The following is a 6,257-nucleotide window of genomic DNA, read 5'->3' as shown; positions in this document are numbered from 1 at the left end:
TTGTGAACTTGGAACACAATCTTTCTAGCTGAGCAGAGTTGGGGATGATGTTGGTACAAAATGCCACGCGTGATGCGGGTGACAGTCGAGACTGAACGTGCGATATTAGAGTTAATTAAAGCTTTGCGCCCCATCTACTGCAAATGCTTGCACTTCTGCAATTAAGAATCAAAGGCGAGGGCTTAGTGTCAGGGGGGTGTCTAATACATGGTTTTAACAGGAATGGGACCTGATTTGCCAAGCTCCTAGCGACAAGCATTAACAACAGCCTCAAATTAGAGGGACATTAATATTCATAAGTAAAACAATTCATCCTGTGAATGTGTGATGAAATGGAATCCTCTGAGGTGAGCTCTCGTGTCCGGGCTGCCATCGTTCATTAAAATATGCCATTACCCATGAAGTGCTTAATCTTTATGAAAGGGTGGTAAAATCAGTTGGAGAAAGGTGGTAATGCTGTTCAGCACTTTAGATAATGCTAATCCTGCGCTCTTTCTCAAATGCAATCATTTCAAATATCATAAAGGTAAATCTCACTCCGAATGAGTCCTTGCTTGTGCATCATTTCAGAAGAACTTGATGAAAAGGCTGCGTGTGTGTGTGTTAAGCCGTCTCCCTGCCACTAGCCTGTAATTATGATCCTCGAGGTAATTTTATCAGGCTCATTAGCTCTGATGAGTAAACTAGAAGCGTGCTTCTAATTTATTGGCTATCCAGGCTGGAAATTTTATTCTCATCAGAGAGATCATAATATTTGTGTAGAGTGAGATGCTCTGTACACACAACACTGAGCTACGGCCTGCTAGACCAACACTGAAGCCAAGGCTTGACTTGAACTCTGCGAACGAGCTCCATATGAAATAATTTGCATGGATTTTTATTTTGATCTGTTTGCTTTCTCTCATGAGTTCATCTTCCTGCACAGAATTGGATTCTCACACCCTCTACTAACAAAATTGCATTGTTTTGGTTCCCTGTCCGGTGGAGATTATCCATTTTCTTTGTCACAGATTGTGTTAAGGGAGTGCTTTAAATATGCTCACAGTTTCCACTGTAGAAATTTGCATTGAGGGGAAATTATGCATGCTGGCTAGTGGAAATGAAATGTATAAAGTGCATGACTGGTAGACTTGACAAGTGCAGCTTTCATCCATCTCAAATGAATAATTTTCACTTCCCTTAAACATCCTTAATCCAACCATGTTATCAGCGGGCGTGCAGGATTTCTGCGGACTTTCTCCTCAACGGCGCAGCAACTTTCAACTTGCCAGAGATTCCACACTGCAGTTGCTTACCACATGGTCTTAGGGACTCACTCTTATCCCCCCCTGCTGGTTTTGTGGATCAGTAAAATTCTCTCAAAACACAATATACACACAACGCAAGTCTTAATAGATAGCAGAATGTCTCACTCTTCCCTCCTGTGTGCTGCCTCAGAGGTCGACTTAATGCACTGTATTTTACCTCTGATTCACGTTGGCAGGGAACTCGGAGGATGGCTTCTAAAAAAAACCTATTTGCACGCCGGCTCTTTGTCCTCTATTTCGAATTTCACTGACAGGTCCTTCCATGCTCCAATAATGTGGTTTGGAATCTCATATGGCCGTAAAGGGATAGAGAAGGATATTCACGGCAAATTATTCATTTACAGCTCAGCGTTTGGCATTTTGACTTATTTTCCAGGACATTTTCTTGTCATCTTTGCTGAAATACATACAAGTTATGATACTTTATTCTGCAAAATGCGCCACTCAGCATCCCAATCCTTTTAATTTATGCCTGGTAGCTCTTCCCCCCCCCCCCCCCCCCCCCATAACCACCTCTGACAATAAACAATGAAACATGTAATTGGTGTTTATGCTGCTAATCCACGTGATAGCCTCTAATAGGAAGGGTTACCTGGCTATTTTCAATATCCCCTCTCTCAGAAGCCTTGGTTTGCGATAAGAATATTAACCTCATCAATTTCAGGTAACTTTCAACGCTTTAACATCTTGTCTTAAAGACCTGCGTGTTAGCAGGAGTCTCAGCCTTGGCATTTAGTGACATTTTAAGCCTTTTAACAGAATCCAGACAGGGATTTGCCGTTTTCACCAAAGGAAAATAATTTATATCCTCCTTTCGGAGAAACTGTGGGTAGAGGGATTAAATGCACTGCAGAGATTGGTGTGTGGTGCAGGTAAAACAATGTTGTGACTCAGTTAATACATTTCTCTCCATCTGCTTTCACGCCAGCTGAAAGTTGGCTTTGATGCTTTTTTTTTTTTTCTGTTTTAATTTTCTAGTTTCGAGGTTTAAGGTCAGAGATGACAGACCCGTGAGCATCTGACCACCCTCACAAATGCTCTTAAACTTACCCTGCTTTGAACAGGAGTGCACTCCGAAAAAAGGGAAACATTTCTGAATGACAGTTTTGGAACACAGAGCTTTTCTGCATATTGGACGGTTTGTGAATTGTGAATCTGCCTGTGGTGGCTGCTGTGTGGTGAAGGCACGCAGAGGGCTCTGTTCTCTCTGTGGGCAGGCAGCTTTGATGCCCTGCTTCTCTTATCTCAAGCCTAGCAAGGTTAATGAAGTGGTGGCACTTTTGGAAGGAAGTAGAAATGGGATGAGTAGCACAGACTAGAGGAAGCTTGGAGATGAAACGTCCAGCTTTTAGTGGCTGTAAGTGGCAATTTTTGGTGAATTACATAGACAATAAGAAAAGGGTTGTCATCCTCTTAAACTCAACAGTCTTCTGAATCGGCAATGGTTGATTCAATCTCTTTTTAGCCCGCTTCATTTGAAATTACATTAGCATTTAGTCGTCACTTGTAGCTTGATCCGTCAAACCTCTCTGCGTGAGTTCATGTTGGTGTTTTCATACAGCATTTAAATCACTTTTTGGACTTGGAATGTGCAAATGTGCAATCTGATGCATACAACAGCAATTTAAAACATAAAAACACAAACTAATATGATGTTAAATGTGAAGATGTTTGGCCACTTAGTCGCATCCTTTGTGGTTTGAGTGGTTTCAGTAGGATGTGCCTTTTTTTCCCCCAAGGATTTAGCCACTTTTTTCCTGCATGTTGCAACAAGTCCCAACCAAAAGAGAAAAAAAAGCCCTGCAAGTTCTCCTCTTAAACAAGGAGCAAAAATCCTTTCCCACGTGAAAATATAATAGCAACTGATGTTCTGCTAATTCACAGAAGTTTCTCAGCTTTTTTGGTTTTAATATTCCTATTCCCTTTGCATCTATGCGAGCTAATAGGTAAACAGTTCTGAATGGAGGAAATGAGGCAGGTCTACATGCCAATGAATTAGCATATAGATGAGTTCATCTCGTACAAATTGTGCTCTCTTGCCCACAACTCCCTGTGCTGAGCAAAGATCATGTATGTAGAGTATGCATGCAGAAAATGTAAATTAATCCATTTCAATCATTATTCAATATAGTTTTTTTTTTTCTGTCCACTCCCTCATTTGTCCCTCTTTGCACAAATGTCCAGAAATGTAGGGAGGGCGGTCAAACTATTCTGCAACAGCCTAACAGTTTAGCTGACTAAAAGTTAGGAAAAAAGCAATAAATCAGACAAGAACCACTTACTTCTAGGTGAAACAAAAGCAATAGTTTCTATAAAGGGTTCACTTTCTAAAGCTGAAATTCCTCAAAAAGTGTCATTGATCGTTTGTTTTGTCTTTGATCCTCATTACTGTAATTCCACAAATAAACCCGCCTCTATGAAACATAACTATTTTACTACATGGCTCTCGTTAATATGCTAAAAGGAGCTTAAAGAATTGGGTCAGCTAATTAAGCAATTAGCTTATTCCAGCTCTGTGGTCAGGCTGTTACTAATCTGTAGCATTGTGAGTCGAGATCTGCCAAAACTGAGAGGCTTGTGCGCGCCTGCCTCCCAGCCCGTCTGACAAAGGATCATATTTGAAGCCTCGGTCTCCCTCAGCAGAGAGGCAGAGGAGTCGTCTCTGCTCCCTAATGCTCAGGTTTCTCATGCAAATCCTCTGCCCTGAATGGCTTGTTTATTGTCTAGTTAAGATACTGAGACATTTATGTAGTGTTGTTCGAGTGTTTGCTGTCTGCATTTGGAGCTGTGTTAACACACATGAAATCCCAGACTGATTAGAGTTTGACAGCATTAAACCACAGTGACTGTTGGTGGCTTTTTGGCAGAGCTCACATGGTTTCACAGCACACAGCACACCCAGAAACCTAAATTGCAGCAAGACATATTTTAGAGACTTTGTACATTTTATATTTCATTTATCTTTTTCTGGCCTTTAAGGGATTAAATGAGGTGGTATAGACTTTTGTTTTTCTTAAACATTCAATTTTTTGTCTTAGAAATTCCATAATTGGCTTTACTTGGAGTGCATAAATCTATCGTGGGCATGTTTCATTATTTTTCTCAGCCAGAGTAAATGCATATTTAAGATAAATCAAATTAACATTTTATATATTTCTGTATGTAAACGCCTGATTTACAGTGGGATTTTTTTATGGAATCTCTAAGGAAGAGTCAAGTTCATTTATCAGAAAAAAACATCCACTTCCCTCAAGTCTGTTGCTCGTATCAAACTTTTCACCAAATTCATCTGGAAAGAAGAGATAAAGCAGAAAAAAGAGGATACAATAATCTTGATTTCTTCTATTCACTTGGAAATATATTTTAAATGAAATTCCAAATTCTAAATAGGGCACACTTTTAAATAACACACTGTGGGTGGAAGACATCATGGCTCTTACCCAACTAGAAAAGACCACAATCTTGTTAGTGCCTTGCATTATTAGGCTTTATTTTTTTATTAATACAAATGTCTTTTGCTGCTTTGCAAGAGGAGCCATTTAAACTCACCATTAATGTCTACATCACCCTGGAGAGTTTAAAGTTTATGAAGTGTAAAAGTACAGACTGAGAAGACTTGTGCAGCTTTTACTTACTGTTTTCAAATGATAGAGGAAAAAAATCACAACATAAAAACATATGAAGTGCTCTTATGCTTCTTTCAGTTGTCATTATTATTGCAAATAATTAAAGACCCACTCCTATGAAAACTGTGTTTTAACATGTTATTGTGGTATTTTTCTCACGATTAAAAAAAACATGCATTAGGAAAATTAAGTTTAAAATTGCATTTCTGAGTAGTTCTTCATTCAAATTGTTAATCAGGAGCAGACAAAAAGTTTGACAAAACTTCTATTTGTGTAGATTCTACACTGGGCAGGCAACAAGCTCCCTCTCTGCTCCTTCCTGATGCATCCATTTGTAGATGAATAGATCAATTTACGCCTTCGTTTTCTTCATCTGAGCTGACGTTTGGCTCTAAACTGTATGGCTGGATGGCTCCTTTATTGTTGCACCGGTAATGTTAGGTTGAGGGTCCGAGAGGCTGTAAGCTAGCGGGAGAGAGTGCAAACAAATGGATGACAGGATGACGGCCCGCACACAAATGTCTGAACTCCTGCCACTCTGGACATGCCATGTCTTAGAAAAGGACACAGGTTTATTGTTTGGGCTGAAAATGGCAACATCATAATTAAAAGATCTTTGGAGAACGCTTTTACAATAAATCAAAAGATGATCGGATGATCATTTTGCTTAGGTTTCAGCAAATGTCTTTTTTCTTTTTTAAATGACGAATCGTGACCAAAATAAAAGGATGCAGCAACATTGTACAAACTTGCTTCAACAACATTTGAACGAGTTACGGTACTTTCATCACCCACTTCAAAGTCGTCAGCAAAACATAGAGAGTTGAATGTTCTAAGGTTTGATGTGGGAGAAATTTCTAAACATAGAGCTGCATCCCCCAGTTAACATCAATCTAGCTGCACAAGCAGTTCTCTCCTTCACACCACAATCATTTGTGCTGCAGAATGAGGAATGATTTTGTAATTTACAACAGTTAAAAGCATGCGCTGCCCTGGAAGTCTAGTATATTTTTAAACTATATTGTGCTAATTGCATTTTGATGAGGGAAATCTGAGTGAGAAGTGTACCTAATTGAAGGAAAAGGCTTGAAATGCATTGTTAACGGGTCAGAGGGACACCACTTACGGTCATGATGATGATGTGCAAGGTGTGGAAATGCATTTCCAATCTCCCTGGCTTGAGCCCATCAGTTTCCATTCAGAAGTGTGTGCACTTGTTCATTAAGCTTATGCATATCATCAACTGGTGCACTCATTCTATCAGGCAGATATGGCAGGGATAAAACGATGTGAAGGATGGAAATTCAAACAACCATTCTCATTT

The sequence above is a fragment of the Oryzias latipes genome, chromosome 8, assembly GCF_053564925.1.
Source record: "Oryzias latipes strain Hd-rR chromosome 8, Olatipes_Hd-rR_3.1".
NCBI lineage: Eukaryota > Metazoa > Chordata > Actinopteri > Beloniformes > Adrianichthyidae > Oryzias > Oryzias latipes.
The sequence above is the reverse complement of the archived record's forward strand: the minus strand, read 5'-3'. Positions refer to the sequence as shown.